Genomic DNA, 26,293 nt, shown 5'->3' on the forward strand with positions numbered 1-26,293 from the left:
ATGATGTGAAATCACAGCAGCGTGATTTGTGACCTGTTGCCACAAGGGCAACCAGTGAAAAACAAACACCATTGTAAATACAACCCATCTTTATGTTTATTTATTTTCTCTTTTGTACTTTAACTATCGTTATAACACTGTACATAGCCACAATGACATTTGAAATGTCTCTATTTCTCTGAAACCTTTGTGAGTGTAATGTTTACAGTTAATTTTTGATTGTTTATTTCACTTTTGCCTATTATCTATTCACTTGCGTTGGCAATGTAAACATATGTTTCCTAATCCAATAAAGCCCTTTGAATTGAGAGAGAATAAAATGTGGTGGCTTGGATAATTGGAGACTGACAACTTGACAGGACATAACACATCGATGGGAAGAGCCCCCGTTGCTCTCTAAACTCTTTCTCACTCAAAGGAGCACTTACAAAGGTGTTACTAACTAATAAGGAACACTAGACTGGGGTTGCTCACTCTGTGCTTTACCTGTGTTTTGAGTTGTAGACCTGTTGATGCAGGTTTTTATAGTGTTCTCAGGTTGGTGTTCGAATCCTTGTGTGTGTGAGAGCCACTGTGTGTCCAAATTCCTCTTTAGCTAGCAGGGGTGGGTGGGGGATTTGGCTTTGTGATCATCTGATCACATTTCTTTTAAAACTACCCAACACCACCTCACCAGCCTGGCTCCCTCTACACTATACTTCCGTTCTTGGTTACCAAAGGAAGCTTTGCCTAATCTCTGCACCCCTAACAAACATGAGGTGAGGAACTCTGAAAGTCACTGAAGGAGTGGATATAATAACTTGAGTCTTTGTGAAATGGTATGGGTGGCAGGTAGCGGAGCGGTTAAGAGCGTTGGGCCAGTAACCGAAAGGTTCGAATCCCTGAGGCCAACTAGGTGAAAAATATGTTGATGTGCAAGGCACTTAACCGTAATTGCTCTGGATAAGAGCATCTGCTAAAATATGGAAGAGAAAAGTAACCTTTCATTAGTTGATATACAGTAACTGAGTGCTGTTAGTGAAGTGTTTTAGCCTATTGTTGTTTTCTCAAGTCCAACCCAGAAGCATGGAATGATGGAATTAAGAACATTATGGGTGTAGTCACTTGTAAAAACACCACTTTGAGGAAAATTGGAGCTCAATTTAAAGTTGTTTAAAAAACATGTTTTAATCGGCTAAAGACTGTTGCCATATTTCCACATCGAATAAGGGTGCTTTCACGGGCACATATCCTACAGGAATTCCACCTGTGCTTTCAATCACTCGCTGGTAAACCAAACTCACTAATCTAGGCCATCAGTCTTGTGAGACCACACCATACAGTAGATGATTGTGCTTTGGAGTCTTTGTGCAGTGTCTGCTGTGGCTGTTTCATAGTGTCCCATTAGCTGTTTATTCTTCAGGAGCTGGATGATGGTAAAGAACTCACTACCAGGGCTGGAGACCTGGAAGGCTAACAGAGAGAACAGATACCCCTACATACTGCCTTGAGAGTATCATAGCACACACCATATCATAGCACCACCACATGCTGCCCCTGAGTAATAGGAGTGTAATTACCATGACTATATAACCTGCTGTATCTAAGTACATGAGCACAACCCTCCCATGTTCGGTAATGCTTCCCACTTTCTGATCACGTTGATTAATAACAGTCCCTGTGATTTCAGATTACCACTGTAGAGTGAAGCTATATCAACGCTAGTTATGTCCCTGTAAGTACTCTGTCTGTCCATATATCCATTCATCAAGTCAGTGGTCTGCTTTTCAGGGGGCTGTACAGAGCCAGACTTAATCTGTAGCCAGGGTCCTTTGCGCAGCAGCATGGCTGACTTCTGGAGGATGGTGTGGGAGCAGAATGTTAGGATCATCTTCATGGTGACCCCCCTGAAACAGAAGGACATGGTGAGTGAGGGATTTGATGGTGATTGGACACTGAACAATAATCAAAATGTAGAAAATCTTCATGGGTAATATGTTGATTACATTCACAGCATCAAGTTCGACGTGCATAGTTCTTCTAGTTTCACATTGCTCAGAATGCTGCCCATGAATTTAGGAAGAATCTTCATAAGCATATTCTTGCCACTTGGTTTGGGTGCTGCACAGAGTATGGGTGTATCTAGCAAAATGTGTCAGAAGTGTCACATTTCCTGCTGTGCATTGTCGTGGAAATTTCCTGTATTACCAAATCGCGAGAGAGCAAACCACACACAAGTCAGAGTTATCATAAAGTCCATCTTTAATTATATGAGCTTCACCATAGCCCTGTGACTCTCAGATCAATTCAGTGTCCATAAATGAATTCTCTGAGAGTGCTTACATAATGGCAACTGAGATCATTTATAGCAAAGACACACATAGCCAGACAGCATTGGCTATAAATTATCGTTCAGTTTGGTCTCCTAAACTAAGTTCTTATCTCGTTCTTGGTACCACTTAGAACCAAAACTTTACCTCATCCAATGGCATATATCAATTGTCAATACTAGACACTCCCAACAAAAATACAACCCCTCCTGGACAAGCTCACAGAGACAGTGAGCCTCCTATGACATATACTAAATCAAGAGAAAGGCAACCTCAGAGTGGACAAGTAATAGTTACAGACACATTCCCATAAGAAGACAAGCCTGACCTCTCCTCTCTGGGGCCCAAGTAACTTTTCCCACATAAGCATACTTATGAACATTGATAAAACATCTTATTTATCAATGTTACCTAAAGAATTCTGATTCCGCTACCACAGCATGCAGTCGTTTGTCTACTTCTATTAGTTAGACCATGTTACTCCAGGTGCTGTGTGACGAGTACTGAGTACGGAGTGGTAAAGGTTACCACAGTGTCTCGTAAACGAGGTCCAGATTATTTCATCACCATCATTCACTTACGACAGGTGAGGCCGAGATCGTCATCTATTTTAATGTAACACCATTAGTCTCAGCCATTGGTCGAGAGATTTAGGCTAATTCCAAGTTTAATCGTCTGTCTGTTGTGTGTGTGGTAGAGTGTTGATAGTGTGTGTGGTTGTGTTGATAGTGAGTATGTCTGTGTTTCCGAGGGGCTGTCCCGTAGACAGCACAGTATTACTACCCTGCCTAGCTGGACCAATGGCTGAGACCAATGGATGACAAACCAATGTAAAAAGTGGTTTGTCAACCATGACTGTAAGCCTAGCTTGAAAAAAAACATTTTCAAACAGAAAACCAAAGTCAGTGTTCCTAAATGACAAATTCATGTGGCACCTCTTCCATTTTCAAAGTGTTTTCTCCCATTTGCTCCAATTGAACACAACCCTGGTCAAGAGGGGCCAAAGGTCTGCAAGTCATTCACTGCCACTGTGGTGATAGTTGTTAAGGAGGGCACTATGGCCTGAGCATTATTCACTGTGCCTCCAGCCAGCTTAATGAGGTCATCCCAGGTCTGTTCAGTCCAGTAACACAAAGCTGGCAGGAAAAACAGAGAGGAAAGTACATCCTGAGTGTGAACTTTCAAGTGTCTCCATATACCTGTTGCTGGGCAATACTCAGGTAAGGAAAACAATTATGAAAGTGAAAGAAAAAAAAAAGGAAGAGACTGCAGAGGCATAATCATGACAAAGAGAAACAAGTAGCAGTGAGCAAGACTGGTTAACAAAAAAATATAATAAGTATTCAGACCCCTTGACTTTTTACAGATCTTGTTACGTTACAGCCCTATTCTAAAATGGATCAAATAATTAAAATCTTAATCTACACACATTACCCCATAATGACAAAGTAAAAAGTGTTTTTACATACATATAAATTAGCAAAAATGTCAAACAGAAATATGTTATTTACATAAGTATTCAGACACTTTGCTATTAGAGTTGAAATTGAGCTCAGGTGCATCCTGTTTCCATTGATCATTCTTGAGATGTTTCTACAACTTGGGAGCTCCGAGACCGGATTGTGTCGAGGCACAGATCTGGGGAAGGGTATCAAAAAATATCTACAGAATTGAAGGTCCCCAAAGAACACAGTGGCCTCCATCATTCTTAAATGGAAGAAGTTTGGAACCACCAAGACTAACTAGAGCTGGCTGGCCCGCCAAATGGGAGAGAAGGGCCTTGATCAGAAAGGTGACCAAGAACCCGATGGTCACTGACAGAGCTCAAGACTTTCTGTATGGAGATGGGAGAACCATCCAGAAGGACAACCATCTGAGCAGCACTCCACCAATCAGGCCTTTCTGGTAGAATGGCGAGACAGAAGCCACTCCTCAGTAAAAGGCACAACAGTCCACTTGGGAGTTTGCCAAAAGGCACCTAAAGACTCTCAGACCATGAGAAACAAGATTCTCTAGTCTGATGAAACCAAGATTGAACTCTTTGGCCTGAATGCCCAGTGTCACGTCTGGAGGCACCATCTCTATGGTGAAGCATGGTGGTGGCAGCATCTGTGGGGATGTTTTTCATCGGCAGGGACTGGGAGATTAGTTAGGATCAAGGGAAAGATGAATTGAGCAAAGTACAGCAAGATCCTTGATGGAAACCTGCTCCAGAGCACTCAGGACCTCCAACTGCGGCGACGGTTCACCTAACAGAAGAATGACCCTAAGCACACAGCCAGGACAACACAGGAGTAGCTTCGGGACAAGTCTCTGAATGTCCTTGAGTGGCCCAGCCAGAGCCCAGACTTAAACCTGATCTAACATCTCTGGAGAGACCTGAAAATAGCTGTGCATCGATGCTCCCCATCCAACCTTACAGCTTGAGAGGAGGTAGGTGTGCCAAGCTTGTATGGTCATACCAAAGAAGACTCAAGGCTGTAATTGCTGCAATAAAGTACTAATGGGTAAAGGGTAAATGTGACTTACTTTTTTTTTTTTGCAAAAGTCTAAACCTGTATTTGCTTTGTCATAATGTGGTAGTGTGTGTAGATTGAGGAGGAATAAAATATTTGATCAATTTTAGAATAAGGCTGTAACGTAACAATCTGGAATAAATAAAGGGTGTCTGAATGCACTTTAATAATTGCCACTCATTTTTAGGAGAGTGGCAGTGAGACAGACAGAGAGAATGATGAGGGAGAAAGAAGGGAGAGAAAGGAGAACGAGGAAAAAGTCTTGACCTGTATTATGTCTTGGCCTTGCGGCTGTGGTCATATGGGGCAAGAGCTGCTGCTGTCATGACATCCCCTTCTGCTGGGACACCTGTACCTGCTGTTGCTGAAGGTAGAGCACAATGTGGTTATAATATGGATAATGTCAACAACTCCATCTTGTCTTTCACGAACGGTACCTTGTCTTTCATGCCCTCAGTCTCTTACCAGACAGACAGTTCCAGCAGTGACCCAGCCACCTCGTTGCTGTCTGTGTAGATGCAGTTGTAGATGCACTGCTGGTAAACCATGGTGGTGGTTGTAGTGATAACACCTGCCTGCTGGTTGAACTCCTGCAGTGCCTCTGAGCTCTTGTTGGACAGGGACTCCAGGAACTCCTTCATCCGATACTGGGGACACTGTGGACCTTCAGCCTCACTAGCTCCTCAAACAAGCCTTCCATACTATTCGCTACTCTAAGGTGACAGATGCATGTCAATTAGTATTGTACCATAACCCTGCCGTTAATGACTTACTGTCATGAAGGCATACATTACAATGGCTGTACATCAATGGGGTTGCGGTACACAGCTAGTCAGATTTGGTTGGTTCACAAGAAACATGCTTCAGTTTTGGATGGAAAATAACGTTTTAGATCAATCATATTTGCTGAGGAAAATGTTAACTATTGTGGCCGTCCACTCACTGAAGATAGTAGGACCTAGATTCCTGTTCAGCAAGTGTTGCTTTCAGTATGACAGAACAGTGTGCAACGTTGAATTAAACCGAAACGGTACTGTACGGCCACGGGTGTATTCATTAGTCGAAATCTGCAAAACATTTGGTCTGTTGCAAAGGAGGGAACGTTTAAACAAAAGACCTTGCAGCAAAGCTAATATAACAAATTATTCCAAGTAGATGTTTGCTGTGCTAATTCCAAAAAGAGTCGATGTAAAAAATATATCCACAGTGAAATGCACATGCAAGATATTACCGTGCAGCACGATTTTTAATTGTCACACCTCGCCATGCCCACCAAACGTACCGCAAACGCTGTTGAAGAACTGTGTGCACGGTTCAGTACAAACCGTCATGCAACGTAGCAAACGTGGAAGTGAACTGAACGCCCCTCGGGACTTGGTCAGTGGTTGAATCCAAGAACGTTACACATCAGAAACTAAAGGGTTATATTTGATGGCCTGGGTGGTCGGGATTCAGCGAATGCCTCAGAAGCTCGGTGTTTTTCTAGTCATGGGAATTAAACCACCACTCGGAACAACTACTAACAGGTAGGGCATGCGCTCGACTGGAAAGTCTTGCTTGTTTCTTTGCTCGAGCAGGTAGGTCAACTTGGGAGAACACCAGATAAAACGATCTCAATTTTAACGGGATTAAAACCATTGTTCATATTGTCATTGATAATGAACAAATGACACATTTGCATTAGCTAGTTACTACTGTAGCGTTAAAGGTGGGTTACTGGTGCTGACTAACGTTAACTGCCTACAAAATAATGTGCAGCTCTTGAGCAAATAGAAGATGGCAAGTCAATGAAAGTACAAAAAATATATAATACGGGGGATAGAGTAACTAGTTAGTTTAGTATTCCAGATACTGTAACGTTAACGCAGCTAACTCCCCTCCCTGCCTTTACCTTCTTCCTTCCAACTTGACTGTTTGGATGGACACGCCCGTAGAAGCGTTATTCTTGTGCATTGGAGTCACAAATTGTCTCTGTGCTCTTTTATTACATTCCCTTTTATTTTCCACTCAGATTTCACTGGGCGCCATTTTACAGTTACACTCCAGTCGCAGTGTTGCCAATTTATTTTCTGGGTAAGTTTCTAGAGGCAGGTTGATTTGTTGCTAAATGACGTTGTGATGTTATTGCGTGATAACGTAAAACTGCGTCATTGCGTAGAATCCACAATATCGTTACTCAAATTGACTGGCAATCTCAGCGAAAAATATGATTTGACATTTGTTCAGGTACAGACTCTCACTATTTTCTGTACAATTTTGATTGAGACATGTTGATTGATGTTGCAAGTTCTGTTCAAGATCAAACATTCGTGACCAACTATATTCATTGGGTTTGGCTCGTTTGGCTCGCCAACAATGATTTGCTGAAATTACTGCTGGCTGTGCACGAGTGCCTGCTGCTGACGTCACTCACAATTCACGTTTGCAGCCAGGCACGTGTGTTGTGACTGGGTGTGTGACAGAGAAAATCTTTTTGTGTCATTTAGAAGGAAAATGCGTGCATGTTAGCGTTTGAGTCACTTTTCAAAAGTTGCCAGGGTAGTCTGAAAAGTTGCTAAATCTAGCAACAAAATTGCAAAATTGGCATCAATGTCCAGTCGGCCAATCAGAAAGCGTTATACTGCGGTGTGATGCTAACGCGAGATTACCCCCCCTTCAGGTACCACGAAAAATGTATGTGTTAGTCATTTTAAAGGGGACATGAAGTGCAACAGGCCACACTGACATCCCAAGGGGTTCCTGCTGATTCTACGGAGATTGTGACAGCTGGTTAAATTGGAATACAGAGAGGGAGAGAGGGAGAAAAAGAGGGTGAGCTTGAGTTGGTTAAAAATGGCGGAGAAAAAGGGAGATGGTTTATTAAAGAAGAATGATAGAAAGTGAAAGCAGAGGTTGAAGACAGGAGGAGAATTGGAAGTGAATGAGGGTGAAGTATCGGAGGTGGTAGGTGTGGTGTAGTTCTTGGAGCCCGAGGCTTGCACGGTTAGGATAAAGATGAGTCTGACAGAAGGAGTGTTTTTGGAGAAAGTGGACCCTTGCCCTTTGGCTGATCCATTTGTGGTTTCAGGGTGGGTAACCACATTGTGCTCTACCTTCAGCAACAGCAGGTACAGGTGTCCCAGCAGAAGGTGATGTCATGACAGCAGCAGCTCTCGCCCCATATGACCACAGCCGCAAGGCCAAGACATAATACAGGTCAGGACTTTTTCTTGCGCTCCTTGCTCTACTCTCTTTCTCCCTCATCATTCTGTCTCTGTCCCTGTCACTCTCCTAAAAATTAGTAGCAATTATTGCTGAGAGGATTATCCTAGTTAACCAAAATGTATTTGGAAAAGATACTGACAGCAGACAACCCCTATTTCACCCTCTCCTGTAGGTGCAGGTCAGGGGGCAACAGTAGGGCCAGGTGGTTTTCGTGCCAGGTCCTGCAGCTGCATTCCTCCACCTCCTCCCATCAACAGCTACAGGGGGTCACCATAGCCCAGCTATTACAGTCCGGGAACAGCGCCAACAGGTAAACACACACACACACAGGCCCACCAATTGGTGTACACACATAGCTAACCTTCAGCTGCAGGCCGGGTTGCTGGCAGCAGTGGCAGGTGAACAGCAGGTCCAGATCCAGACAGAGGAAGCTCTCTTCCCCCACGCAGCAGCAGTATTCTCCCCAGGGGAGCATCATCCAGACCACCTCCCTGCAGCCAGCCAAGAAGCGTAAGGTGGACATGCCATCACAGTGTCCAACGCCCTGCCTGGTCAGTAGCTGGCCACTGTACTAGCCACCCCCAAGTTCAGGTACAGCAGCAGAGCTACGTGTCTCTGAGGCCAGACGTGTTGACTGTAGATCGCAGCCACCGGTACAGTGTTACAGGTACCATCACCAGCCCCACTGGAGAGACCTGGACCATCCCTGTCTACTCTTCCCCGCCAGGGTCACGTGGTCATTGTGGCATTACACACACATTGCCATCCCCCAGGAGGCACACAGTGCCATGCAGATTGCCGGGGGAACTACAGTGTAAATGGCACACACTACGCCAACGCAAGTTCCTATTGGCTCGGGTCATGCGGTTTCCACGCTGATGGGGTGGTCGGGGGGTCATGAGGAGGTGCAATACCAAAAGGTGGTGGCCAGCTCTGTTTCCAGCCCAGTTCATGAACAGGAACATTCACATCCCGGTGGGCGGTGCAGGGGTACGGCAACACCACGCAGTCACTCATCTGGGACCCCCAGCAGCAGGTATTGCACACACAGAGAGGGGTGCAGGTCCAGGACTCACAGCAACTACAGGTAACTTTAAGATGTTACAGATTATAATTCTAAAAGCCCCAAACATCACCCCCACAACTCTGGTCTAGATGTAGATGAGTGGGGACTCTCAGCAACTCTATGGTACTACACCTACAATAGTCCCAACACCACAGGAGACAGGGATGGGAGGAGGGAAAGGGGCCCTGCTCCAGGGGTCAAAGGTGTCAGGGAAGAGATCCAAGGGAGGGATGGAGGTGGAAGTAGGAAGAGGAGGTGCTAGTGGCTGTGAGCTTTGACCCAGACATGAAGGAGGAAGAGCTGCTGAATGATCATTTCCAGCTGAAGGTGAAGTTGGGGGATCTGTACACAGTGGGGAGCAACCGACCCACACTTTTAACACATTGCCAACATTTTCACAGGTGTATTCTTCACCCCAGGTGTGAGACTGCTGTTCCGGGACACCACAGAGTGCCGGTTCTCCTTCATCTGCACCTCCAACAACCAGATCTCTCATATCCAGGGCAGTTGGACCAGACCATCTACCACAACTTCCCGTCCCTGCATGCCCTTGCAGGTACCCCCTCAACTACCATCAACACCACTCTGGCTGTCTGTCTGATATCTATCTCGCTCTTTCAAATCCTTTATGCTTCTCTTTGTGTCTATCGCGCTGACATGTGCTCTGGTTGTCAGACAGCAATGTGGAGGCGGTGGACGGTGGACCCCAGTGGCTACCTGCAGGCTGGGGATTCACTGCGCACTCTGCCCAGGGTGGGCCCCAACGTATGCCTCAACCCTTCAGGGCAATTAAGGGTGCATCTTCAAAGTGTGCAGCTGAGGAATGGCTTTCTATGAACCAACTGTATGTAGTGCATTATTATGAATATATTTTTGGGGAAGGAGCCATGCCTATAGCAAGTCTTGGAATGAATAGGTGTGATGGAGGCCACCACTGCGAATGCATTATACACAGGCATAATATTAAGCGTTACCTGTGTTCCACCTTTAGGTGGCAGACTGTGTGTGTCTGATGGACAAGGCCTGTGTTGTGCCTGTGGACATGTGTGGCAGATTACTGAACAAGACTACAGCTGTGCAGCTGTAAACGGGCGGTAGAGCCTCAGAGACAAAGTCTGCTGTGAGATTGGTGAGGATTCACCCTACAGTATGTGCTTAACAACCTCAAACTGTCATTCTGAACAAAACACTGATTGATTTTATTTCTGTGTTAGGGGAATTCTTCAGACAGCCATGGGGTCCTTACGCTCGGTGAGTGGCACACTCGGTGAGTAGCACACAAACTAGTGGTCAGAATCCATCCCCTCTTCTGTTCCCTCTACACTTTATCTCTCTCTAATCTATAAAGGCTAACTTGAGACATCAGTTACTTGAACTTTCACTAAGTCATGCATTGATGTCAATGGAGCATGACTCTGTCACACTCTCAGGTGTTCTGTGCTGACCTGAAGAAGTTCCAGAAGCTGACAGAAACACCCTCTGAAACAGGAGGAGGAGAAGGTCACGATAAAGGTAGCGGGAATGGGGAAGAACAAGAAAATATGTAATAAAAAGGTCTGTGAAGAAAGGGGTGGATGTGGTGTGAGGTCAGCAGAGGTTATTTGTTGATGATTTATATTAGCTCAGGAGGCTAAACTGAATATCTGTTATTCTCTGGATACCTCTCTCGGGAGCAACTAGGCTTGTGAGGCTGACAATCTGACCCTGTCTCCCCAGGTTTATGACCTGATTGCATGCAAACCAAGGTCACTGTCAGTGTTTTTCTTCCTGATCACTTTGTAGAATGATGTAAGACAGATATATAAATGTGATAGATGTCATAAAAGAGTTCACTCCGAACTAGACTTTTATTGTCTGTCATATATTTCTGTGTTCAGGCTCTGAACTGAAGGCTACTGATTCCTTTTTACAGAGATTCATGTCTGGGAATTAAGCTCTACAGGTGTGGGTAATTTTACTCTTCTCTTTTTCTCTTCTTTACATAGATACTTTCTCAGTGTTTAGTTCCTATCTATTATTTTCTAGATCAATGGACCACCAAAAATACTTTGTATTTGTAACAGTTTATCTTTTTACAATGAAATAAAAAGGTTTTGTACTCGTTTCCTTTGTCAGTGATGTGAGATTATGCACACATTTTGATTCAGTCTAGTTGTGGATGCTTCCAGTCTTTGGACACCCCTATATTCATATTCTACCAATGTAGTAGAACCAGGGTTAAGGTGGAGTGTCAGAGGTGACTTCTAGATGGTGATAAGATATGGGAAGATTCTTCATCACAGCATCATATGATTTCCTGGGCCAATTACTTTTAAATATTACTCTACTTAATATCACAATGAGTGTTTTGCTAAGTTTAGGCTACATTAAAGGGTCAATCTGCAGTTCAAACCATAAAGTTGAGGGTTAGGGCTGGAAAAATGTAACCACTCTCAAATTCACAAAAACATGGCTTGTAGTTTAAAGCTTGTGTTAAGGCTATAAAGTGTTTCTTTACAATTACATTGTTTAAAACAAGCGTATATTTTGGTTCTGATGCAGTATTCATGACTTTTATATTAATCAAGAATCAATGGGTTTAGCAATTTTAGATTGCCCCTTTAAGTAGTAAATGGTTCGCAGGTTAGCCTATGTGCAAATGCAATTAGCAGTGTTGACGTGTGCATGTGTGGGTTCGTATGTCCAAAAAATGGTGCCCATTGCCCCTCTGACGCAATACACACCCAGTCTCTCTTGCTGATTCGATTTGTTTACTGCGTATGTCTGCGTCTGTCCTGTAAAAGCAGTATGTCTGGCCAGCTCTGAAATGCCATGTTTATAGCTGGGATTGCAGGTATCTGCCCTCAGTGCTATTTTTTTACATTTAAGTCATATAGCAGATGCTCTTACGCAGAGCGACTTACAGGGGAAGTTAGGATAAAGTGCCTGCTATAAGTGTATGTATGTCACTAGGTGCTGTCACTGGTTTCTACTAGAGTATGGACGGTATAGGAGTCACTGAGAGTGTGACTAATACCCTAAATCTGTAACCATGGGCACCCTCATATCATCCTGACCAACTTGCTCTCTAAATACACCTCTGCTGTCTTCAACCAGGATCTCAGCAATCACTGCCTCATTTCCTGCATCCGTAATGGGTCTGTGGTCAAACGACCACCCCCCCACCACAGTCAAACGCTCCCTAAAACACTTCAGCGAGCAGGCCTTTAATCGACCTGGCCCGGGGTATCCTGGAAAGATATCCTTCAGTAGAGGATGCCTGGTTGTTCTTTAAAAGTGCTTTCCTCACCATCTTAAATAAGCATGCCCCATTCAAAAAATGTAGAACTAAACAGATATAGTCCTTGGTTCACCCCAGACTTGACTGCCCTTGACCAGCACAAAAACACCCTGTGGCGTACTGCATTAGCATCAAATAGCCCCCGCGATATGCAACTTTTCAGGGAAGTCAGGAACCAATATACACAGTCAGTTAGGAAAGCTACGTCTAGCTTTTACAAACAGAAATTTGCATCCTGTAGCACTAATTCCCAAAAGTTTTGGGACACTGTAAAGTCCATGGAGAATAAGAGCACCTCCTCCCAGTTGCCCACTGTTCTGAGGCTAGGAAACACTGTCATCACCGATAAATCTATGATCATTTCAATGAGCATTTTTCTACGGCTGGCCATACTTTCCACCTGGCTACCAATACCCCGGCCAACAGCTCTGCACCCCCCGCAGAAACTTGCCCAAGCCCACCCCCCACACACATTTCCTTCACCCAAATCCAGACAGCTGATATTCTAAAAGAGCTGCAAAATCTGGATCCCTACCAATCAGCTGGGCTAGACAATCTGGACCCTCTTTCTAAAAAATTATCTCCCGAAATTGTTGCAACGCCTATTACTAGCCTGTTCAACCTCTCTTTCGTATCGTCTGAGATCCCCAAAGATTGGAAAGATTCTGTGGTCATCCCCCTCTTCAAAGGGAGAGACACTCTAGACCCAAACTGTTACAGACCTATATCCATCCTGCCCTGCATTTCTAAAATCTTCGAAAGCCAAGTTAACAAACAGATCACCGACCATTTTGAATCCCACTGTACCTTTTCCACTATTCAATCTGGTTTCCGAGCTGGTCATGGGTGCACCTCAGCCACGCTCAAGGTCCTAAACGATATCATAACCGCCATCGATAAAAGACAGTACTGTGCAGTCGTCTTCATCGACCTGGCCAAGGCTTTTGACTCTGTCAATCACCCCATTCTTATCGGCAGACTCAATAGCCTTGGTTTCTCAAATGACTGCCTCGCCTGGTTCACCAACTACTTCTCTGATGGAGTTCAGTGTGTGAAATCGGAGGGACCCACGGCAGTCTCTATGGGGGTGCCACAGGGTTCCATTCTCGGGCCGAGTCTTCTCTGTATACATCAAGGATGTCACTCTTGCTGCTGGTGATTCTCTGATCCACCTCTACGCAGACGACACCATTCTGTATACATCTGGCCCTTCTTTGCACACTGTGCTAACAAACCTCCAAACGAGCTTCAATGCAGTACAACATCCTTCCGTGGCCTCCAACTGCTTTTAAATGCTAGTAAAACTAAATGCATGCTCTTCAACCGATCGCTGTCCGCACCCGCCTGCCCGACTATCATCACTACTCTGGGAGGTTCTGACTTTAGAATATGTGGACAACTGCCAATACCTAGGTGTCTGTTTAGGCTGTAAACTCTATTTCCAGACTCACATTCAGCATCTCCAATTAAGAATTAAATCTAGAATCAGCTTCCTATTTCGCAACAAAGCATCCTTCACTCATTCTGCCAAACATACATTGTAAAACTGACCATCCTACCGATCCTTGACTTCGGTGATGTCATTTACAAAATAGCCTACAACACTCTACTCAACAAATTGGAGTCTATCACAGTGCCATCCGTTTTGTCACCAAAAGCCCCATATACTACCCACCACTGCGACATGTATGCTCTCATTGGCTGGCGCTCGCATCATATTCATGGCCAAACCCACTGGCTCCAAGTCATCTGTAAGTCTTTGCTAAGTAAAGCCCCGCCTTATCTCAGCTCACGGGTCACCATAGCAGCACCCACCCATAGCACGCGCTCCAGCAGGTATATTTCACTGGTCACCCCCAAAGCCAACTCCTACTTTGGCCGCCTTTTCCTTACAGTTCTCTGAGGCCAAGGACAGGAACAAATTGCAAAAATCACTGAAGCTGGAGACTCAAATCTCCCTCACTAAATTTAAGCATCAGCTATCAGAGCAGCTTACAGATCATTGCACCTGTACATAGCCCATCTGTAATTAGCCCACCCAACTACCTCATCCCCATATTGTTTTTTTTTCTTCTCCTTTGCACCCCAGTATCGCTACTTGCACATTCATCTTCTGCACATCTATCTAAGAAGGAATTTTCTTTGGGGGTGACCATTGAAATATACCTGCTAGAGCGCGTGCTACGTGTGTGTGCTGCTATAGTGACCAGTGAGCAGAGATAAGGCGGGGCTTTACCTAGCAAGAACTTATGGATGACCTGGAGCCAGTGGGTTTGGCGACGAATATGAAGCGAGGGCCAGCCAACAAGAGCATACAGGTCGCAGTGGTGGGTAGTATATGGAGTTCCTCTGTCCAGTGTCTGTGTTTATTTGCCCTTCTTAATTTTTTATTTGTATTGGCCAGTCTGAGATATGGCTTTTTCTTTGCAGCGCTGCCTAGAAGGCCAGCATCCCGGAGTCGCCTCTTCACTGTTGACTTTGAGACTGGTGTTTTACGGGTACTATTTAATGAAGCTGCCAGTTGAGGACTTGTGAGGCGTCTGTTTCTCAAACTAGACACTAATGTACTTGTCCTCTTGCTCAGTTGTGCACCAGGGCCTCCCACTCCTCTTTCTATTCTGGTTAGAGCCAGTTCTGGTCTGTGAAGCGAGTAGTAAACAGCGTTGTACCAGATCTTCAGTTTCTCTACAATTTCACACATGGAATAGCCTTCTTTTCTCAGAACAAGAATAGACTGACAAGTTTCAGAAGAAAGTGCTTTGTTTCTGGCCATTTTTAGCCTGTAATTGAACCAACAGATGCTGATGCTCCAGATACTCAACTAGTCTAAAGAAGGCCAGTTGTATTGCTTCTTTAATCAGGACAACAGTTTTCTGCTGTGCTAACACAATTGCAAAATGTTTTTCTAATGATCAATTAGCCTTTTAAAATTATAGCTAATCCAAGTTTAAAACAACTTTCCTTTGGAACACAGGTTGCTGATAATTGGCCTCTGTACGCCTACAGTGCCTTGCGAAAGTATTCGGCCCCCTTGAACTTTGCGACCTTTTGCCACATTTCAGGCTTCAAACATAAAGATATAAAACTGTATTTTTTTGTGAAGAATCAACAAGTGGGACACAATCATGAAGTGGAACGACATTTATTGGATATTTCATACTTTTTTAACAAATCAAAAACTGAAAAATTGGGTGTGCAAAATTATTTAGCCCCCTTAAGTTAATACTTTGTAGCGCCACCTTTTGCTGCGATTACAGCTGTAAGTCGCTTGGGGTATGTCTCTATCAGTTTTGCACATCGAGAGACTGAAATGTTTTCCCATTCCTACTTGCAAAACAGCTCGAGCTCAGTGAGGTTGGATGGAGAGCATTTGTGAACAGCAGTTTTCAGTTCTTTCCACAGATTCTCGATTGGATTCAGGTCTGGACTTTGACTTGGCCATTCTAACACCTGGATATGTTTATTTTTGAACCATTCCATTGTAGATTTTGCTTTATGTTTTGGATCATTGTCTTGTTGGAAGACAAATCTCCGTCCCAGTCTCAGGTCTTTTGCAGACTCCATCAGGTTTTCTTCCGGAATGGTCCTGTATTTGGCTCCATCCATCTTCCCATCAATTTTAACCATCTTCCCTGTCCCTGCTGAAGAAAAGCAGGCCCAAACCATGATGCTGCCACCACCATGTTTGACAGTGGGGATGGTGTGTTCAGGGTGATGAGCTGTGTTGCTTTTACGCCAAACATAACGTTTTGCATTGTTGCCAAAAAGTTCAATTTTGGTTTCATCTGACCAGAGCACCTTCTTCCACATGTTTGGTGTGTCTCCCAGGTGGCTTGTTGCAAACTTTAAACTACACTTTTTATGGATATCTTTAAGAAATGGCTTTCTTCTTGCCACTCTTCCATAAAGGCCAGATTTGTGCAATATACGACTGATTGTTGTCCTATGGACAGAGTCTCCCACCTCAGCTGTAGATCTCTGCAGTTCATCCAGAGTGATCATGGGCCTCTTGGCTGCATCTCTGATCAGTCTTCTCCTTGTATGAGCTGAAAGTTTAGAGGGACGGCCAGGTCTTGGTAGATTTGCAGTGGTCTGATACTCCTTCCATTTCAATATTATCGCTTGCACAGTGCTCCTTGGGATGTTTAAAGCTTGGGAAATCTTTTTGAATCCAAATCCGGCTTTAAACTTCTTCAAAACAGTATCTCGGACCTGCCTGGTGTGTTCCTTGTTCTTCATGATGCTCTCTGCGCTTTTAACGGACCTCTGAGACTATCACAGTGCAGGTGCACTTATACGGAGACTTGATTACACACAGGTGGATTGTATTTATCATCATTAGTCATTTAGGTCAACATTGGATCATTCAGAGATCCTCACTGAACTTCTGGAGAGAGTTTGCTGCACTGAAAGTAAAGGGGCTGAATAATTTTGCACACCCAATTTTTCAGTTTTTGATTTGTTAAAAAAGTTTGAAATATCCAATAAATGTCGCTCCACTTCCTGATTGTGTCCCACTTGTTATAAAATACAGTTTTATATATTTATGTTTGAAGCCTGAAATGTGGCAAAAGGTCGCAAAGTTCAAGGGGGCCGAATACTTTCGCAAGGCACTGTATGTAGATATTCCATAAAATAATCAGCCGTTTCCAGCTACAATAGTCATTGTTAATGTTGTAAATGTCTACACTGTATTTATGATCAATTTGATGTCATATTAATGGACCATTTTTTTTAATTTTCTTTCAAAAGCAAGGACATTTCTAAGTGACCCCAAACTTTTGAACTGTTGTGTGAAATACGTATATATTATACTGAACAAAAATATAAATGCAACATGTGAAGTGTTGGTCCCATGTTACTTAAATAAGCTGAAGTAAAATATCACAGACATTTTTCCAGACACACAAAAGCTTATTTCTTTCAAATGTTGTGCACACGTGCTTCTACACCTGCATTGCTTGCTGTTTGGGGTTTTAGGCTGGGTTTCTGTACAGCACTTTGAGATATCAGCTGATGTACGAAGGGCTATATAAATAAATTTGATTTGATTTGATTTGGTTTACATCCCTGTTAGTGAGCATTTCTCCTTTGCCAAGATAATACAGCCACCTGACAGGTGTGGCATATCAAGAAGCTGATTAAACAGCATGATCATTACACAGGTGCACCTTGTGCTGGGGTCAATAAAAGGCCACTCTTAAATGTGCAGTTTTGTCTCACAACACAATGCCTCAAATGGTATCAAATACATTGGTTTCCAGGTGTTTGTTGCCATTCCATTTGCTACTTTCCAGCCATTATTATGAGCCATTCTCCTCTCAGCAGCCTCCACTGGCCTATGCCTTCCCAGACCCACCCATGGCTGCACCCCTGCCCAGTCATGTGACATCCATAGATTAGGGCCTGATGAATTGATTTCAATTGACTGATTTCCTTATATGAGCTGTAACTCATCATTGAGTTACAAATCATTGAATTTGTTGCATGTTGCTATTAAAAATGTTTTTTCAGTATATATATATATATATATATATATATATGTGTGTGTATATATATGTGTGTGTGTGTATTATTATTATTATTATTAACAGTTAACACCCAACAACAACTGCTCCCCGGATGCCGATGACATTGATTAAGGAAGACACATTTTGGTTGAATGCCTTCAGTTGTGCAACTGACTAGGTTTTCCCTTTCCCTACTTATCAAATCAAATCAAATTTATTTAAATAGCCCTTCGTACATCAGCTGATATCTCAAAGTGCTGTACAGAAACCCAGCCTAAAACCCCAAACCGCAAGCAATGCAGGTGTAGAAGCACGGTGGCTAGGAAAAACTCCCTAAAAAGGCCAAAACCTAGGAAGAAACCTAGAGAGGAACCAGGCTATGTGGGGTGGCCAGTCCTCTTCTGGCTGTGCCGGGTGGAGATTATAACAGAACATGGCCAAGATGTTCAAATGTTCATAAATGACCAGCATGGTCGAATAATAATAAGGCAGAACAGTTGAAACTGGAGCAGCAGCACAGTCAGGTGGAAGTTGAAACTGGAGCAGCAGCATGGCCAGGTGGACTGGGGACAGCAAGGAGTCATCATGTCAGGTAGTCCTGGGGCATGGTCCTAGGGCTCAGGTCAGATGAAACTGGAACAGCAGCATGGCCAGGTGGACTGGGGACAGCAAGGAGTCATCATGTCAGGTAGTCCTGGGGCATGGTCCTAGGGCTCAGGTCCTCCGAGAGAGAGAAAGAAAGAGAGAAGGAGAGAATTAGAGAACGCACACTTAGATTCACACAGGACACCGAATAGGACAGGAGAAGTACTCCAGATATAACAAACTGACCCCAGCCCCCCGACACATAAACTACTGCAGCATAAATACTGGAGGCTGAGACAGGAGGGGTCAGGAGACACTGTGGCCCCATCCGAGGACAGGGCCAAACATGCTTACATACTTATGTATGTAAGCATATGCATTCATGTGTTTACTTGCATCTGCACGGGTTTCGGTGTGTGTTGTCATACATAGATTGTTTAGTTTGTGTGTGTGTGTGTGTGTGCAGCCATGTGTGTAAATGTGTGAGTGAGTCAGCTTTCATCTTCAGTCCAGTTGAGTTGGACAGGAGCCGGGGCCCAGCTTTAGGGCAGATAAAGAGAGAGAGAGAGCACACAGAGTGGAGTGCAAGAATAGGAGGAAGAAAAACAGTGGGAGAGGAGAAAATTGAGTTGGAGGGGGGAGTTTCACATAATTTGGCTAAACAGACCATATCTGCACACCAACACATATGCTCACCAGGAAAGAAAAAGCCTTACTGCCCTGTATATTGCGTAAGAGATACGTCTCAGTCTGTGTCATCATGTCTGTGCATAGCAGTGGAGGCTGGTGGGAGGAGCTATAGAAAGATGGGCTCATTGTAATGGCTGGAATGGAATAACAAAACAGAGTCAAACGTGGTTTCCGTATGCTTGATGACTTTGATACCGTTCCATTTATTCTATTCTAGCCACAACAGTAAGCTAGTCCTATAGCCCCTCCCGTCAGCCTCCACTGGTGTATAGGAGTGTGTAAAATGAAAGGATACCTCTCTGGAAGATGCTGCTCCCCTGAAGGGATTCTGTTACTCTCCTCAGCCAACAGATTTGCAGCAGTAAGGGTGTGTTTTTCTCTCTGGAGCATGTGTGACTGTGTGTATGAGAAAGTGAGTGTCATGTGTGGGGATGTGGCAGAGAAAGAGTGGTATACAGTGCCTTGTAAAAGTGTTCACCCCTCTTGGCTTTTTTCCTATTTTGTTGAATTACAATCTGAAATTTAAATGGGTTTTTATTTGGATTTCATGTGATGGACATACAACAAAATAGTCCAAAATGGTGAAGTGAAATGGAGGGCATTGATCAGAGAGGCAACAAAGAGACCAAAGAAAACCCTGAAGGAGCTGCAAAGCTCCACAGCAGAGATTGTAGCATCTGTCCATAGGATCACTTCAAGCCGAGCATTCCACAGAGATGGCCTTTACGGAAGAGTGGCCAGAAAAAAGCCATTGCTTAAAGGAAACACATTTGGTGTTCACCAAAAGGCATGTGGGAGACCCCCCTAACCATACTGAAGAAGGTACTCTGGTCAAATGAGACTAAAATGTAGCTTTTTGGCCATCAAGGAAAATGCTGTCTGGCACAAACCCAACACCTCACATTACCCTGAGAACATCATCCCCACAGTGAAGCATGCTAGTAGCAGCATCATGCTGTGGGGATGTTTTTCATCTGTAGGGACTGGAAAACTGGACAGAATTGAAGGAATGATGGATTGAGCTAAATACACGGAAATTCTTGAGGGAAACCTGTTTCAGTCTTCCAGAGATTTGAGACTTGGACGGAGGTTCACCTTCCAGTAGGACAATGACCCTAAGCATACTGCTAAAGCAACACTTGAGTGGTTTAAGGGGAAACATTTAAATGTCTTTGAATGGCCTAGTCAAAGTCCAGACCTCAATCCAATTGAGAATCTGTGGTATGACTTAAAGATTGCTGTACACCAGCGGAACCCATCCAACTTGAAGGAGCTAAAGCAATTTTGCCTGGAAGAATTGGCAAAAATCCCAGTGGCAAGATGTTCCAAGCTTATAGAGACATACCTTAAGAGACTTGCAGCTGTAATTGCTGCAAAAGGTGGCTCTACAAAGTATTGACTTAGAGGGGTGAATAGTTATGCACACTCAAGTTTTCAGTTTTTTTATTTTTTATTTCTTGTTTGTTTGTTTCAAAATGCAACATTTTTTGCATCTTCAAAGTGGTAGGCATGTTGTGTAAATCAAATGATACAACCCCCCCCCCAAAAAAAATCCATTTTAATTCCAGTCTGTAAGGCAACAAAATAGGAAAAATGCCAAGAGTGGTGAATACTTTTGCATACCACTGTATGTTCATGTTCACACACACACTGTGTGTTGTCTCTGCATAAGAGTGTGTCTCCATGTGGCTCTGATTGTTATGTCTAAATCCTGGGCTTTTGTGTTCTTAAATGGAAAGACAGTGTGAAAGCCATTGGAACAACATGTACCTCAATGCCTCTCTGTTTTGAATTGAACAATTTTCCCTCTTAGACACACATGGGCTCTCTGTGTCTCCCCCTCTCTCTCACACATTACACTAAACATGGTCTGTCTGTCTTCTACTGTTCCTCTCCAATCTCTGTCTAATAATACAATACATCTGACGGCTAATATCTTAACAATAAAAGCTGAACTGTTTATCATTCTTGTTTAATAGACACTGATATTCGTACACAGTGCCTTGAGAAAGTATTCATACCCCTTGACTTATTCCACATTTTGTTCAAATCAAACTTTATTTGTCACATGTGCCAAATACAAGTGTAGACCTTGTTGTGCTTACTTACAAGCCCTAAATCAACAGTGCAGTTCAAGAAGAGTTAAGAAAATATTTACCAAATAAACTAAAGAAAAAAAAAAAAAAAGTAACACAATAACATAACAATAAAGAGGCTGTATACAGGGGTACCGGTACCGAGTCAGTGTGCAGGGGTACAGGTTAGTCGAGGTCATTTGTAGATGTAGGTAGGGGTGAAGTGACTTTGTATAGATAATAAACAGCGAGTAGCAGCAGTGTATAAAACAAATGGAGGGAGGGGGGGGGGGGGGTCAATGTAAGTAGTCCAGTGGCCATTTTATTAATTGTTCAGCAGTCTTGTGGGGGTCGAAGCTGTTATGGAGCCTTTTGGTCCTAGACTTGGCACTCTGGTACCGCTTGCTGTGCGGTAGCAAAGAGAACAGTCTATGACTTGGGTGACTGGAGTTCCTGACAATTCAATGGGCGTTCCTCTGACACCGCCTATTATATAAGTCGGAAGTTTACATACACTTAGGTTGGAGTCATTAAAACTTGTTTTTCAACCACTCCACTGTCAAGCCCTGACCTTAGAGATACTTTTTATTTCTCTATTTGGTTAGGTCAGGGTGTGATTTGGGTGGGCATTCTAGTTGTCTATTTCTTTGTTGGCCGGGTATGGTTCCCAATCAGAGGAAGCTGTCTATCGTTGTCTCTGATTGGGAATCATACTTAGGCAGCCTGTTTTCCACCCTAGTTTGTAGGATCTTGTTTTTGCACAGTAGCTGTTTAGCCCTGCAGAACTTTACGATCGTTTATCCTTTGTTGTTTTTTTGGTGTTCATCTAAATAAAGAAAGATGTAGGCTTACCACACTGTGCCTTGGTCTCATTCTTTCAACTTCTCTGATGGAGTTCAGTGTGTCAAATCGGAGGGACCCACGGCAGTCTCTATGGGGGTGCCACAGGGTTCCATTCTCGGGCCGACTCTTCTCTGTATACATCAAGGATGTCACTCTTGCTGCTGGTGATTCTCTGATCCACCTCTACGCAGATGACACCATTCTGTATACATCTGGCCCTTCTTTGCACACTGTGCTAACAAACCTCCAAACGAGCTTCAATGCAGTACAACATCCTTCCGTGGCCTCCAACTGCTTTTAAATGCTAGTAAAACTAAATGCATGCTCTTCAACCGATCGCTGCCCGCACCCGCCTGCCCGACTATCATCACTACTCTGGGAGGTTCTGACTTTAGAATATGTGGACAACTGCCAATACCTAGGTGTCTGTTTAGGCTGTAAACTCTATTTCCAGACTCACATTCAGCATCTCCAATCCAGAATTAAATCTAGAATCGGCTTCCAATTTCGCAACAAAGCATCCTTCACTCATTCTGCCAAACATACATTGTAAAACTGACCATCCTACCGATCCTTGACTTCGGTGATGTCATTTACAAAATAGCCTACAACACTCTACTCAACAAATTGGAGTCTATCACAGTGCCATCCGTTTTGTCACCAAAGCCCCATATACTACCCACCACTGCGACATGTATGCATCTCATTGGCTGGCGCTCGCATCATATTCATGGCCAAACCCACTGGCTCCAAGTCATCTGTAAGTCTTTGCTAAGTAAAGCCCCGCCTTATCTCAGCTCACGGGTCACCATAGCAGCACCCACCCATAGCACGCGCTCCAGCAGGTATATTTCACTGGTCTCCCCCAAAGCCAACTCCTACTTTGGCCGCCTTTTCCTTACAGTTCTCTGAGGCCAAGGACAGGAACAAATTGCAAAAATCACTGAAGCTGGAGACTCATATCTCCCTCACTAAATTTAAGCATCAGCTATCAGAGCAGCTTACAGATCATTGCACCTGTACATAGCCCATCTGTAATTAGCCCACCCAACTACCTCATCCCCATATTGTTTTTTTTTCTTCTCCTTTGCACCCCAGTATCGCTACTTGCACATTCATCTTCTGCACATCTATCTAAGAAGGAATTTTCTTTGGGGGTGACCATTGAAATATACCTGCTAGAGCGCGTGCTACGTGTGTGTGCTGCTATAGTGACCAGTGAGCAGAGAAAAGGCGGGGCTTTACCTAGCAAGAACTTATGGATGACCTGGAGCCAGTGGGTTTGGCGACGAATATGAAGCGAGGGCCAGCCAACAAGAGCATACAGGTCGCAGTGGTGGGTAGTATATGGAGTTCCTCTGTCCAGTGTCTGTGTTTATTTGCCCTTCTTAATTTTTTATTTGTATTGGCCAGTCTGAGATATGGCTTTTTCTTTGCAGCGCTGCCTAGAAGGCCAGCATCCCGGAGTCGCCTCTTCACTGTTGACTTTGAGACTGGTGTTTTACGGGTACTATTTAATGAAGCTGCCAGTTGAGGACTTGTGAGGCGTCTGTTTCTCAAACTAGACACTAATGTACTTGTCCTCTTGCTCAGTTGTGCACCAGGGCCTCCCACTCCTCTTTCTATTCTGGTTAGAGCCAGTTCTGGTCTGTGAAGCGAGTAGTAAACAGCGTTGTACCAGATCTTCAGTTTCTCTACAATTTCACACATGGAATAGCCTTCTTTTCTCAGAACAAGAATAGACTGACAAGTTTCAGAAGAAAGTGCTTTGTTTCTGGCCATTTTTAGCCTGTAATTGAACCAACAGATGCTGATGCTCCAGATACTCAACTAGTCTAAAGAAGGCCAGTTGTATTGCTTCTTTAATCAGGACAACAGTTTTCTGCTGTGCTAACACAATTGCAAAATGTTTTTCTAATGATCAATTAGCCTTTTAAAATTATAGCTAATCCAAGTTTAAAACAACTTTCCTTTGGAACACAGGTTGCTGATAATTGGCCTCTGTACGCCTACAGTGCCTTGCGAAAGTATTCGGCCCCCTTGAACTTTGCGACCTTTTGCCACATTTCAGGCTTCAAACATAAAGATATAAAACTGTATTTTTTTGTGAAGAATCAACAAGTGGGACACAATCATGAAGTGGAACGACATTTATTGGATATTTCATACTTTTTTAACAAATCAAAAACTGAAAAATTGGGTGTGCAAAATTATTTAGCCCCCTTAACTTAATACTTTGTAGCGGCACCTTTTGCTGCGATTACAGCTGTAAGTCGCTTGGGGTATGTCTCTATCAGTTTTGCACATCGAGAGACTGAAATGTTTTCCCATTCCTACTTGCAAAACAGCTCGAGCTCAGTGAGGTTGGATGGAGAGCATTTGTGAACAGCAGTTTTCAGTTCTTTCCACAGATTCTCGATTGGATTCAGGTCTGGACTTTGACTTGGCCATTCTAACACCTGGATATGTTTATTTTTGAACCATTCCATTGTAGATTTTGCTTTATGTTTTGGATCATTGTCTTGTTGGAAGACAAATCTCCGTCCCAGTCTCAGGTCTTTTGCAGACTCCATCAGGTTTTCTTCCGGAATGGTCCTGTATTTGGCTCCATCCATCTTCCCATCAATTTTAACCATCTTCCCTGTCCCTGCTGAAGAAAAGCAGGCCCAAACCATGATGCTGCCACCACCATGTTTGACAGTGGGGATGGTGTGTTCAGGGTGATGAGCTGTGTTGCTTTTACGCCAAACATAACGTTTTGCATTGTTGCCAAAAAGTTCAATTTTGGTTTCATCTGACCAGAGCACCTTCTTCCACATGTTTGGTGTGTCTCCCAGGTGGCTTGTTGCAAACTTTAAACTACACTTTTTATGGATATCTTTAAGAAATGGCTTTCTTCTTGCCACTCTTCCATAAAGGCCAGATTTGTGCAATATACGACTGATTGTTGTCCTATGGACAGAGTCTCCCACCTCAGCTGTAGATCTCTGCAGTTCATCCAGAGTGATCATGGGCCTCTTGGCTGCATCTCTGATCAGTCTTCTCCTTGTATGAGCTGAAAGTTTAGAGGGACGGCCAGGTCTTGGTAGATTTGCAGTGGTCTGATACTCCTTCCATTTCAATATTATCGCTTGCACAGTGCTCCTTGGGATGTTTAAAGCTTGGGAAATCTTTTTGAATCCAAATCCGGCTTTAAACTTCTTCAAAACAGTATCTCGGACCTGCCTGGTGTGTTCCTTGTTCTTCATGATGCTCTCTGCGCTTTTAACGGACCTCTGAGACTATCACAGTGCAGGTGCACTTATACGGAGACTTGATTACACACAGGTGGATTGTATTTATCATCATTAGTCATTTAGGTCAACATTGGATCATTCAGAGATCCTCACTGAACTTCTGGAGAGAGTTTGCTGCAATGAAAGTAAAGGGGCTGAATAATTTTGCACACCCAATTTTTCAGTTTTTGATTTGTTAAAAAAGTTTGAAATATCCAATAAATGTCGCTCCACTTCCTGATTGTGTCCCACTTGTTATAAAATACAGTTTTATATATTTATGTTTGAAGCCTGAAATGTGGCAAAAGGTCGCAAAGTTCAAGGGGGCCGAATACTTTCGCAAGGCACTGTATGTAGATATTCCATAAAATAATCAGCCGTTTCCAGCTACAATAGTCATTGTTAATGTTGTAAATGTCTACACTGTATTTATGATCAATTTGATGTCATATTAATGGACCATTTTTTTTTTATTTTCTTTCAAAAGCAAGGACATTTCTAAGTGACCCCAAACTTTTGAACTGTTGTGTGAAATACGTATATATTATACTGAACAAAAATATAAATGCAACATGTGAAGTGTTGGTCCCATGTTACTTAAATAAGCTGAAGTAAAATATCACAGACATTTTTCCAGACACACAAAAGCTTATTTCTTTCAAATGTTGTGCACACGTGCTTCTACACCTGCATTGCTTGCTGTTTGGGGTTTTAGGCTGGGTTTCTGTACAGCACTTTGAGATATCAGCTGATGTACGAAGGGCTATATAAATAAATTTGATTTGATTTGATTTGGTTTACATCCCTGTTAGTGAGCATTTCTCCTTTGCCAAGATAATACAGCCACCTGACAGGTGTGGCATATCAAGAAGCTGATTAAACAGCATGATCATTACACAGGTGCACCTTGTGCTGGGGTCAATAAAAGGCCACTCTTAAA

The 26,293-nt window shown here is 43.5% G+C and overlaps 1 long non-coding RNA gene and 1 pseudogene across 3 annotated transcripts; one reads left to right on the forward strand and one right to left on the reverse strand.

The window, feature by feature from the left end:
• Positions 1-73: 73 nt before the first annotated feature.
• On the reverse strand, positions 74-6,931 carry LOC109907738 (uncharacterized). Of its 3 annotated transcripts, XR_002257586.2 has the most exons (5): positions 6,717-6,931; positions 5,291-5,538; positions 5,093-5,189; positions 3,245-3,445; positions 146-1,886 (listed from the first exon to the last, which is right to left on the reverse strand). It is a non-coding gene; the product is annotated as an uncharacterized LOC109907738 (long non-coding RNA). The 3 variants fall into 3 exon arrangements; XR_002257584.2 differs by lacking the exon at positions 3,245-3,445 and having other exon boundaries at positions 74-1,886; positions 6,717-6,920; XR_002257585.2 differs by lacking the exon at positions 146-1,886 and having other exon boundaries at positions 2,387-3,445; positions 6,717-6,923.
• Positions 6,932-7,819: 888 nt separating this feature from the next.
• On the forward strand, positions 7,820-11,198 carry LOC109906959 (uncharacterized; annotated as a pseudogene).
• Positions 11,199-26,293: the final 15,095 nt, after the last annotated feature.

Source organism: Oncorhynchus kisutch, linkage group LG17 (genome assembly GCF_002021735.2).
Source record: "Oncorhynchus kisutch isolate 150728-3 linkage group LG17, Okis_V2, whole genome shotgun sequence".
Taxonomy (NCBI): domain Eukaryota; kingdom Metazoa; phylum Chordata; class Actinopteri; order Salmoniformes; family Salmonidae; genus Oncorhynchus; species Oncorhynchus kisutch.